At 44.8% G+C, this 12,673-nt stretch overlaps 1 pseudogene; it reads left to right on the forward strand.

Annotated features, from left to right (window-relative positions):
- Positions 1 to 4,696: 4,696 nt before the first annotated feature.
- Positions 4,697 to 12,673, forward strand: part of LOC129460904 (large ribosomal subunit protein eL28-like) — a 64,574-nt pseudogene continuing 56,597 nt past the window's right edge.

Raw genomic sequence — 12,673 nt, forward strand, 5'->3', positions numbered from 1 at the left:
ATTTCTTTCATGGTTACATGTAGACTGCATCAATAGCCTAAATTCCCGGAAGGTTAGAATGCAGAAGTGAAGAAGGCATTAGTCAGATTTTGGAGGCATCATACGGATAGACAGATTCATATTGGCTGTTTGGACATGGTCATCTAGCCCATTTTCCTGATTCTTTGCCCTGCCAATCAAGAGTATCCTCAGCTGGGTGTAGTGGCTCACACCTGTAATTCTAGCACTTTGGGAGGCCAAGGCAGGTGGATCACCTGAGGTCAGGAGTTCAAGACCAGCATGGTCAATATGGTGAAACCCCATCTCTACTAAAAATACAAAAATTAGCTGGGTGTGGTGTCGTGTGCTTATAGTCCCAGCTGAGGCAGGAGAATCGCTTGAGCCGGGGAGGTGAAGGTTGCAGTGAGCCAAGATCATGCCACTGCACTCCAGCCTGGGGGACAGAGTACAGAGTAAGACCCTGTCTCAAAAAAAAAAAAAAAAGAGTATCCTGTAATCCACCACTAGCTACTTCACTTCCATGTTCTCAAAGTTACAGATTTCCATAGATGTTCTTAAAAGCTTCATATCAAAGATTCAGCTGCCATTTGGATATTCCTGAAAGCCCTAATATATCTGCCAAGTAATCAGTTCATATTGTCATTGTTGGGAATAGTCTGATGATCTGACTGGTTCCTATATGGTCCAGTTTGTACATAAACATTTTTGTCCATAGGGATAGTGAGTGTTACTGATGCAGGTTGAGAGCTACAATGGCACTATCCAGAAACAAAATGAAAAACCCTACATGGAGCTTGTTCCTCTGCTGCATTATGCAGAGATGGGTCTCACCCCGTTCTTTCATGTGAGAATAAGCACCTTATTCATTACAGAAACATTGTGGGTGTTTCCTGTTACTCATAGCTGAATGCAGTCCCTCAGTTTATTTTGAATTATGTTTGATTATATATGATTACAATATACATGTCTTCCTCAAACAAAAGTTCTCTACACGTTTCTTAGAAATATGAAAAGTATGCAAGCAACTTGCATACTGTCTAGTGAGTTTTGTATTTATTGAGAATATATATTAAAATATCCCATTCCAATCATGGATCAGATAAACTTTAAGCTATTTGTCCAACATTGTGAGTCAATATTACTGTGAGCTTACAACTTCAGGCCTTTTTTTCTTCATAAATTTTAGTTTTCATGCTTATTTGATTACAACTTTTATGATGATAGTAGTTTTTCATACGCATAATACCAAAAGTCAAATCATGTGAGTGATTTCTTTCCAAGGACTATCGGGAACATTCCTGTTGTCAAACAGGGTGTAATAAATTGTGGTGATAAATACTACCACAGGCTGGGCACAGTGGCTCACCCTGTAATCCTAGCATTTTGGGAGGCCAATGCGGGCAGATCACTTGAGGCCAGGAACTGGAGACCAGCCTGGACAACATAGCGACACCCTGTCTCTACTAAAAATACAAAAATTAGCCTGGTGTGGTGATGCACATCTGTAATCCCAGCTACTTGGGAGTGGAGGTTGCAGTGAGCCAAGCATGCCACTGCACTCCAGCCTGGGCAACAGAGTGAGACTGTCTCAAAAAATAAAAAACTAATAAATACCACCAGAAACCAGTAATGACTGTAAGGTGTATCAGTAAGAGGGTATTTAAAAGAATTTATTGCAGATTTATGCTGCTTTTAGGTTGCTTGATTCCTATTTAAGGAAGCAAAAAATTTCTCTGTATTTGATGTAGTGAAGAGGTGAACTTAAATTCTACCCTTGGTAATTCTTTTTTTTTTTTTTTTTTTTTTTTGAGATGCAGTCTTGCTCTGTCACCCAGGCTGGAGTGCAGTGGCGCAATCTCACTGCAAGCTCCGCCTCCCGGGTTCACACCATTCTCCTGCCTCAGCCTCCCGAGTAGCTGGGACTATAGGCACCCGCCACTACGCCCGGCTAATTTTTTGTATTTTTAGTAGAGACGGGTTTCGCCGCGTTAGCCAGGATGGTCTTGATCTCCTGACCTCGTGATCCACCCACCTCGGCCTCCCAAAGTGCTGGGATTACAGGCATGAGCCACCGCACCCGGCCCTAGTAATTATTTTTTTTCTTTCTTTTTTTTATTTTTTGAGACGGAGTCTCGCTCTGTCTCCCAGGCTGGAGTGCAGTGGCGCAATCTCGGCTCACTGCATGCTCCGCCTCCCGGGTTCACGCCATTCTCCTGCCTCAGCTTCCCAAGTAGCTGGGACTACAGGCGCCCGCCACCATGCCCGGCTAATTTTTTTGTATTTTTAGTAGAGACGGGGTTTCACCGTGTTAGCCAAGATGATCTCGATCTCCTGACCTCGTGATCCACCCGCCTCAGCCTCCCAAAGTGCTGGGATTACAGGCGTGAGCCACCGCGCCCGGCCTTTTTTTTTCTTTTCTGAGACAGTCTCGCTCTGTCGCCCAGGCTGGAGTGCAGTGGTGCGATCTTGGCTCACTGCAACCTCCACTTCCCTGGTTCAAGTGATTCTCCTGCCGCAGCCTCCAGCGACAGTGCGAGACTTCGTCTCAAAAAAATCCCAGAAAACAAAAAGACAAAAACCTTTCAGAATACTTCCTGAAGGATCTGCCAGAGCCTGCTTTACAGCTAACTTTTTTTCTGGAAGCGGAGGGGACATGGTCTTGCTCTGGAGTAGCTTGGATTACAGGTATGTGCCATGACACCTGGCTAATTTTTGTATTTTGTGTCGAGACGGGTTTTGCCATGTTGGCCAGGCTGGTCTCAAATTCCTAGGCTGAAGTGATCGGCCCACCTCGGCCTTCCAAAGTGCTGGGATTACAGGTGTGAGCCACAGCACCCAGCTGAATATACATTTTTCTAAGGAAGATAAACAACTGAGCAAGGGGACCTGAAAAGATGCTGGACATCATTAAGTAAATGCTAAACAAAAAGGCAAAAAGGCAAGGAAATACCACTTCAAACCCACTAGGATGGGTAGAATGAAAAAGTGAGATAATAATGCATGTCAAGGATATGGAGAACTTGGAACCCTCATACACTGCTGGTGAGAATGGAAAATAGAGCAGCCGCTTTGCTTTTTTGTTTGTTTTTTTATTTTTTCTTTTTTAAGAGATGGGGTTTTGCTCTGTAGCCCAGGCTGTCAAGACTCACTGCACTCTCAAACTTCTGGATTCAAGAAATCCTCCCATCTCAGCCTCCTGAGTAGCTGAGAACACAGGTGTGCACCACCATGCCCAATTAATTTTTTTTTTTTTTTTTTTTTTAGAGATGGGGTTTTCCTCTTTTGTCAGGGCTGGTCATGAACTTCTGGGTTCAAGCTATCCTCCTGCCTTGGCCTCCCAAAATGCTGGGATTACAGGCATGAGCCACCGTGCCCTCCCAGGAGTTTCTTTTTTGAGGTAATGAAAATGTTCTAGGCCAGGCGCGGTGGCTCATGCCTGTAATCCTAGCACTTTGGGAGGCTGAGGCGGGCGGATCACGAGGTCAGGAGATAGAGACCATCCTGGCTAACATGGTGAAAGCTGTCTCTACTAAAAATACAAAAAATTAGCTGGGCGTGGTGGCAGGCCCTGTAGTCCCAGCTACTCGGGAAGCTGAGGCAGGAGAGTGGCGTGAACCCGGGAGGCGGAGCTTGCAGTGAGCCGAGATCGCGCCACTGCACTCCAGCCTGGGCGACAGAGTGAGACTCCGTCTCAAAAAAAAAAAAGAAAATGTTCTAGGCCAGGTGCGGTGGCTCATGCCTGTAATCCCAGCACTTTGGGAGACTGAAGCAGGTGGATCACTTGAGGTCAGGAGTTCAAGACCAGCCTGGCCAAAATGATGAAACCCCGTCTCCACTAAAAATACAAAAATCAGCCGGGCATGCTAGCGCGCGCCTGTAATCCCAGCTACTCTGGAGGCTGAGGCAGGAGAATCGCTTGAACCTGGGAATCGGAGGTTGTAGTGACCCGAGATCGCGCCATTGCATTCTGCACTCCAGCCTGGGCGACAGAGTGAGACTCTATCTCAAAAAAAGAAAAAAAAGTTCTATAATTGACTGTGGTGATTATCTGTTTGCATCTTTGAATATACTTTACTGAATTGTACACTTAAAAGGGATGCATTGTGTAGTGTGTTTTATTCTGATATACCTTTTCAAATAAATACATATGACTTCAGATTTTTGATCTAATCTGTTAAGCATACTGAGTTTCCAGATATACCCTAATTTACATCACTTTTTATTGTTCATTTTTGTATCAGTGAAAATAGGAATTCAATTACCTTAGGTATATCATAGTCGTTTACATTTCAAAGTTCTTTGCGAACACAATCTGTAACCTATCTAAAATAAATTTTCCTTTAGTGTGAAATGTACACTTCAGAGTTTAATTGAACATATCTCACAGCTGTGGTTAATCTGATAGGCGTCCTTGCATCCATGCTAGGGATGTGGGGTTCAAAGAGATTGTGTGTAAAAGGCTCTGGAGGCCAAGGGATTCTTTATTTAAAGTAAATGTGTGGGAATTGGGGAAGGGATGGGTGGAGGTCTCAGTGCCGTTAGCCGTCAATATCAGAATGGAGCTAGACTCTTATTACACACGGTGAAGTCACTTTTAAGTGTCTGTGTTTGTGAACGGAGCTCACAGTTCCACGAGTGCCCTCTAGACTCAGGCCAAGACCCTGGCCCCCGGAGGAGTCAGACCCTCTTGTTTCAATCTGGACTTGCCTGGGTGACCCTCTTGCTGTGGACTTGTTCCTTAAAGGGTCACTACATCTGGCAACTGAGGCTGGAATTCGCCGCGCACACTTGTGTCCCCGCCTTCAGAGACAGCTGCGACAGGATGCCAGAGTCCATCGAGAGGCTGGGAACAAGTTCGGCTTCTAGGCAACTGCCACTCGCTGGGACTGGTTTCCGCCGGGACTGAAGCAGGGTTGCCCCAGCGACATGACCTTTCGCAGCTGTCACTCCAAGTGAAGAGGGCGGGGCTTCGTGAACAGTCCAATCAGAGGCGCCACGTGGGAGGTGGGTGGGGCAGCGCGTCACAAAAGAGGTGGGCGTCGTACGCCGTTACGCAGCGAGGTTGCTGGGCACCTCCACTATCACCTGACCGTAATAGCCCCTGCTACGTGCGTTGTGACCAGTGCTGCATAGAGGAGATGAGGGAGGACGGCCAGACACCTGGAAGCCGGAAAATGGTGAGTGTGCGGGGCCAGTGTCCCGAGACTTGAGGAGGGACAGGTTGGAACCGGCCGGAACCGGCTGTGGCGGGACCCGGGGCTCCCCTCGGCGACTTTGGGGTCTGGGACCCGGGTCCCTCTGGCGCAGCTGGGCCCTCGGTGCCCTCGGCCGCAGAGGGGGCTGGGCTGGCATCCGGGACCCCGGGCATCCTGTCCCGTTCCTGCGCGACGCCTGCGGCCCAGCTCAGCCTCGGCGCCCTCTCTGGGCAGCTGCACGCCCGCAGCCCCGTGTCTCCCCAGCTTGCGCGGGAGCCCCGGGAGGGTCATGGGGAGGATTCCGACTCGTGTGTGGGGTTCGTGCGTGGGAGGAGCAGTGGTCTGTGTGGTCCTCAGTCCTTCCTTTCTCCATAAAGGTCACCCGTCTTCCCTTGAGGTTTCCAAATGTATGGAAGTCAGGGTGCCAAATCCATAATCCTGTCTCCAGACTACCTCTTCCTGGGGCTGGCAGCAAATTCCTAAGTTTGCGGATCCCTTCCCGCATTCCCAAAGTCTAACGTCCCCTCTCCAGTTCACGGCGTCGTTGTCAATTGTTTGGCCTCTGGTGCATTTCACACGGACGCCGTGTTTCTCATTTTTCCAAAGAACCAGGGATGACTCGTTTTAATGGATTTATTTTTTGTTTGCGGATATTTTACATGCGAGGAAGGCAAAGAATACCCACCTGGAATTGTTGTATAAATCCTTATGACTCTCCTTCCAGTATCTCTCCTAAGCACAGACACCCTGCAGGAACTCGGGTTGAGGCTCCTCTTTGGAAACTTCCCTGGGTGACCTGTCTTTTTAGCAGTTTCAGGTCGGCACTGCCCGTCCTTGACTTTGTATTCTTGAAAAGATTTGACCACTTATTTGTGTGTCATTTTCTTCATGTATCTAAAATGTATATTATCAATAGCTATTAAAAGTATTATAATTTTTTATTTCTAATTTTTGTGGGTACATAGTAGGTGTATATATTTATGGAGTACACGAGATGTTTCGATGCAGGCATGCAACGTGAAATAAGCACATCGTGAAGAAAGGGATATCCCCTCAAGCATCTGAGTTGCAAACAATCCAGTTACACTCCATAAGTTATTTTAAAATGTACAGTTCTGTTTTTTTTTTCCACCCATTAATTGTCCTCTCCTTTCTCTCAGGCTCCCACTACCTTTCCCAGCTTCTAATAACCACCCTGCTCTCTAAGTCCATGAGTTCAATTGTTTGATTTTCTTTCTTTTTTTTTTTTTTTTTTTTGAGATGGCGTCTCGCTCTGTCGCCCAGGCTGGAGTCCAGTGGCGCGATCTCGGCTCACTGCAAGCTCCGCCTCCCGGGTTCAAGCCATTCTCCTGCCTCAGCCTCCCGAGTAGCTGGGACTACAGGCCCCCGCCACCATGCCTGGCTAACTTTTTTTTGTACTTTTAGTAGAGACGGGGTTTCACCGTGTTAGCCAGGATGGTCTCGATCTCCTGACCTCGTGATCCACCTGCCTTGGCCTCCCAAAGTTTTGAGATTACAGGCGTGAGCCACCGTGGCCGGCTTGTTTGATTTTTGTAATAGATCCCACAAATAAGTGAGAAGATGTGGTGTTTATCTTTCTGTGCCTGGCTGATTTCACTTAACATAATGATCTCCAATTCCATCCATGTTACAAATGACTGGATTTCATTCGTTTTTTATGGCTGAATAGTACTCCATTGTGTATACGTACCACTTTTTTTTTTTTGGCAGAGTCTCACTCTGTGCACTGGTGTGATCTTGGCTCACTGCAACCTCGGCCTACAGGGTTCAGGTGATTCTTGTGCCTCAGCCTCCCGAGTCACTGGGATTACAGACATGTGCCTCCACACGGGGCTAATTTTTGTATTTTTAGTAGAGACCGGGTTTCGCCATATTGGCCAGGCTGGTCTCGAACCCCTGATCTCAGGTGATCACCTGCCTCGGCCTCCCAAAGTTGTATCACATTTTAAAAATCCATTCATCTGTTGAGGGACACTTAACGTTGCTTCCAAATCTTAGCTATTGAAACAGTGCTGCTACAGATATTGGAGTGCAGCTATCCCTTCGATACACTGATTTCCTTTCTTTTGGGTATATTCCCAGCAGTGGGATTGCTGCATGGCATATGATAGCTCAATTTTTAGTTTTTTGAGGAACCTCCAAACCATTCTCCATAGTGGTTGTACTAATTTACATTCCTATCAACAGTATACAGAGGTTCCCTTTTCTCCACATCCTCTCCAGCTTTTGTTATTGCCTGCCTTTTTGACATAAGCCATTTTAACTGGGGTGAGATGATATCTCACTGTAGTTTTGATTTGCATTTCTCTGATGATCACTTTTTCATATAAACACCTTTTTATATGCCTGTTTGCCATTCATATGTCTTGTTTTGAGAACTGTCTATTCAAATCTTTCGTGCATTTTTTGATTGGATTATTAGACTTTTTTTCCTGTAGAGTTTGAGCTCCTTATATATTCTGGTTATATTAATCCCTTGACAGATGGGTAGTTTGCAAATATTTTCTCCCATTCTTTGCGTTGTGTCCACTTTGTTGATTGTATCCTTTGCTGTGCGGAAGCTTTTTAATTTTATGTGATCCCATTTGTCCATTTTTGCTTTGCTTGCCTGTGCTTGTGGGGTATTGCTCAAGAAATTTTTGCCCGGACCAGTGTCCTGGAGATTTTCCACAATATTTTCTTGTAGTAGTTTCCTGATTTGAGGTCTTCAATTTAAGTCTTTAATCCATTTTGATTTGGTTTTTTATTTGGCAAGAGATAAAGATCTAGTTTCATTCTTTTGCATATGGATATCCAGTTCCCAGTACCATTTATTGAAGAAACTATCTTTTCCCCAGTGTGTATTCTTTGCACCTTTGTCGAAAATGAGTTCACCCTAGGTGTGTGGATTTGTTTCTGGGTTCTCCCTTTTGTTCTGTTGCTCTATGTGTATGTCTTTGTGCCAGTACCATGCTGTTTTGGTTACTATAGCTCTGTAGTATAATTTGAAGTCTAGTAATGTGATTCTTCCAGTTTTGTTCTTTTTGTTTAGGATAGCTTTGGCTATTCTGTGTCTTTTGGGGTTCCATATCAATTTTAGGATTGTTTTTTGTATTTCTGTGAAGAATATCCTTGGTATTTTGATAGGGATTGCTTTGAATCTGTAGATTGCTTTGGGTAAATGGACATTTTAACAATATTGATTCTTACAATCCATAAACATGGAATGTTTTTCCATTTTTTTGGTATCCTCTTCAATTTCTTCCATCAGTGTTTTATAGTTTTCATTATAAAGATCTCTCACTTCTTTGGTTAATTCCTAGGTATTTAATTTTATGTGTGGCTATTATAAATGGGATTACTTTTTAAATGTATTTTTCACGTTGTTCACAGTTGGCATATAGAAATGCTACTGATTTTTGTATGTTGATTTTATATCCTGCAACTTTACTGAACTTGTTTATTCTTACAGTTTTCCTGTAGAGTCTTTAGGTTTTTACAAATATAAGATTATGTCATCAAAAGTATAAAAAATTTTAAAGAGGCAAGAAAGAGGTGAATTTCATAAAAAATAAAACACTTCAGTATTACATTGAAATTGGTGAACATTTTTTTCTTTTTTTCTTCCCCTTAGGTTGTGTAGTAAGTTTCTGAGGTCTGTTCTTTTTTTTTGTGGTGATTTCAAATGGAATTTCAGAGCATAGCCATACAACACCTAGAAGTATTCAAATATGATTATGAGAACATTCATTGCCATAGAAATAATAACTGAAATTTTTTTTTTTTTTTTTGAGAAGGAGTCTTGCTCTGTCACCAGGCTGGAGTGCAGTGGTGCAGTCTCGGCTCACTGCAACTTCCGCCTCCCGGGTTCAAGTGATTCTCCTGCCTCAGCCTCCTGAGTAGCTGGGACACAGGCGCCACCACCATGCCTGGCTAATTTTTGTATTTTTGTATTTTTAGTAGAGTCGGGGTTTCACCATGTTGGCCGGGATGGTCTCCATCTCTTGACCTCGTGATCTGTCTGCCTTGGCCTCCCAAAGTGCTGGGATTACAGGCATGAGCCACCGCACCCGGCTCAATAACTGACATTTCATTTTCTGAAAACAATAGACACTTGTGGATTTCAGGGACTAGGGCTGGTTTGCTAAGGTGCCTTACAATTTTCTTAACACTTTACACATCAATACTTGATTTGAGAGATTTGCAGAATTCTTCAAACATTGGGTTTGTCTCATTTAAAGTATCTGTTTAGGCTGCCTGTGTTGGCTCCTGTCTAATCCCAGAACTTTGGGTGGCTCATGAGGCAGGAGGATTGCTTGAGTCCAAGAGTTCAAAATCAGCTTGGGCAACATGGCAAAATCCTGTCTTTACAATAAAATAAAAATACAATATCACTGGTGGTCCAAACTAACATCACTGCCCTAGCTAAGGCCACCCTTGAGCCTGCCAAGAGCAGTAATTAAAGGCCCTGTTGGTTCTTCTTGGGGAGCCTCCCTGTTCATACCACTAAGCCCTTTATACCGAGAGAAGCTACAGAGCACTGAAAAGCTGGGGATCCACATGCACATGTTTTGGGTGGAGGGGTTGCTTTCTGAGGTTGTAATTGTGGTTTTCTTGGGCCTGTTTTTTAGACATGAGGTTTGTTTTGCATTCATAATGTTGCCACATTCAGAGTATAATTCTTACATATTGAGAAAGTGTGTGAAGTTCAGAAGTGCTGTCTCCAGGACACAGGGTTAATGAATTTCGGAGGTTATTTTTGGGCCAGAACCTTAAAGTAAATCCAGCTGAGAGTTTCTTCTGCCCGAGAATTGAAGCCTGGGAGAGGAAGTATTTTCACACTGCCAGGGGCCAATTAGGGTGTACGGAGTTCATTCCTGTGGCTACTCAAGTGTCTCTTCCCTTCATCACCAGGGACTGTTCCACTCTAGAAGTTATATGTCAAAGGGAGAGCATGGACCTCAAGCATGTTAAGGTGTTTAACCTCTTGAATGTGGGTTTTCCTTGTGAATTGTGGGGAAGCAGCCTGCTTATCTGAGCTAATTAGAACATTTATGTTTCCTTTGGATTACTTTACCTGTTGAGTATTGTGGCCCTTCAACCCTGGTTTCCCTTATTTTATAATTTTATTGCCTGTGTCAGTGTGTAAGGTTTTAGTTTCTTTCACTTTGAAAATGACGGTTGTTAGATATGGTGCGAGTAAGGCAAGAAAATTCTGGAACTAAACAAAATGTTTGTTTCTTGAGGCCAGAGAACCTCAAGATACGAGATGGGTATATTTAAGTTCTCAGGTACTTTTTTCATTTTTAGATCAGTTTTTGTATGTGAATGTCCATAAAGAACTTTGAAATTTAAAAGGGTATACAGTTACTAAGACAAATGAATTCCTGATTCCATTAGTAAGAGGAAAACAGTTGAATTCTTGTTTTAACTGATGTGAGGAAAACTACGAAAGTTTATGTAATCTTTGAAACTCCTGCTATATTTAAGGGATTAGGCCCAAATCCATAATGCGTTTTATTTTATTTATTTATTTATTGAGACAGAGTCTCACTCTGTCACCCAGGCTGGAGTGTAGTGGCACAATCTTGGCTCACTGCAACCTCACAGGTTCAAGTGACTCTCCTGCCTCAGCCTCCCCAGTAGCTGGGATTACAGCCGTGTGCCACCACACCCAGCTAATTTTTGTATTTTTAGTAAAGACAGGGTTTCACCATGTTGGCCAGGCTGGTCTCAAACTCCTGACCTCAAATGATCTTCCCACCGTGGCCTCCTAAGGTGCTGGGATTACAGGCGTGAACCACCACACCTGGCCCGGAATCCCTATTTAATGTTTGCTAACAACCTAGGACTCACCCTTCCCTTTTTCCCTTGTGACCCACACCTGGACAAGCTGATGAGTCTAAGGGCTCTCTTCTCTGTCATAGGCAAGAGATTTAAACCACGTAACCACCCGCCCATACAGGGGATCTTGTGCCCAACTCTACCCCAACCACAGTAAACAACCAGGCCAGGCTCCTTTCTTTGCTCTCTCAGGCCATTTCAGTTACGCTTGATGGGTCTGCCCTGCTCTCCCCAAGATCTCAACAATGTGAGCAATAAGCCTTTTAATACCCCCTCTGTGAGTGCCAGACCATCATCAGTTTTGTCAGAACTATGTCTCTGAAGGTGACCACAATGATTGGTGCCGTGAGCATGTTGTCCAGACACTGATCGCCACTTGTGGGTCCTTCGTCTCTTTATTTTTATTAGTATTTTTTGAGATGGAGTCTCGCTGTGTTGCCCAGGCTGGATTGCAGTGGTGCGATCTTGGCTCACTGCAACCTCTGCCTCCCGGGTTCAAGCGATTCTCCTGCCTCAGCTTCCTGAGTAGCTGGGACTACAGGCATGTGCCACCACGCCCAGCTAATTTTTTGTATTTTTAGTAGAGATGGGGTTTCACTATGTTAGCCAAGATGGTCTCAATTTCCTGACCTCGTGATCTGTCTGCCTTGGCCTCCCAAAGTGTTGGGATTACAGGCATAAGCCACCGCACCTGGCCTTTATTTTTTTAATTATTATTGTTATTATTATTTTTTGAGACAGAGTCTTGCTGTGTCACCCAGGCTGGAGTGCAGTGGCGTGATCTCAGCTCACTGCAACCTCTGCCTCCCAGGTTCAAGCAATTCTCCTGCCTCAGCCTCCTGAGTAGCTGGGATTACAGGTGTGCATCACCACGCCCAAGTTATTTTTGATCTTCTCTTGCTCTGACTTGCTAACCCACTGTCCTGCCTGATGGCCAACATGTCCGGCGAGCTGCTGCTGGCTAGAAAGCTGGTGCTTCGAGTGTGCTGCTCTGTGTTGCATGTTGAGCCCTACCAAGTATGGGTTCTATATTCAGCTGATTGAGTCTGCCTTTTTAAAAATAATTCTTTGGCATTTAAGAGTAGGAATATGCTATTGGAACCCTCCTTCAATTGACGCTGGATCTATCTGTGTGTTTAGAGTGAAGCTGTGCCTGATGCTGGGTTGGCCCGGTGTGCAGGGTGCGGCAGGAGGGTGGACTATATACACCCTGTACAAGAGGTGCTCCTGAAACAGTAGTCATTTAAAGAGGAGAGAGAGAGAGAGAGAGAGAGAGAGAGAGGGAGGAGAGGCAGCCATCAGGTGGCGCACTGAATCCACACCCCAAAAGGCAAAGGGCTCACCAGGACCTTAAGGACCTCTGCTGCTGCTGCTTCTGCTTCAGGTGCCTTTATCACAACAAATATCCTGACCCTGGGGCATAGACAGGACAATATCCATGATTCCCCAGTGGCATAACAAAGGGGTTAGTTTACACCTGACATAGGCTAGGGATTCTTAAACCCCGTGAAGGAACCATTGCCATGGAGGAGGCCTCTAACTCTGATGACACTGAACTGAGCCTCTCTGGAGGAAAAAAAATTGTAACTGTCCCATTAGAGAAAATACCCCTTTTCCTTGAAGTATATCCACTG

The sequence above is a fragment of the Symphalangus syndactylus genome, chromosome 13, assembly GCF_028878055.3.
Source record: "Symphalangus syndactylus isolate Jambi chromosome 13, NHGRI_mSymSyn1-v2.1_pri, whole genome shotgun sequence".
Taxonomy (NCBI): Eukaryota; Metazoa; Chordata; class Mammalia; order Primates; family Hylobatidae; genus Symphalangus; species Symphalangus syndactylus.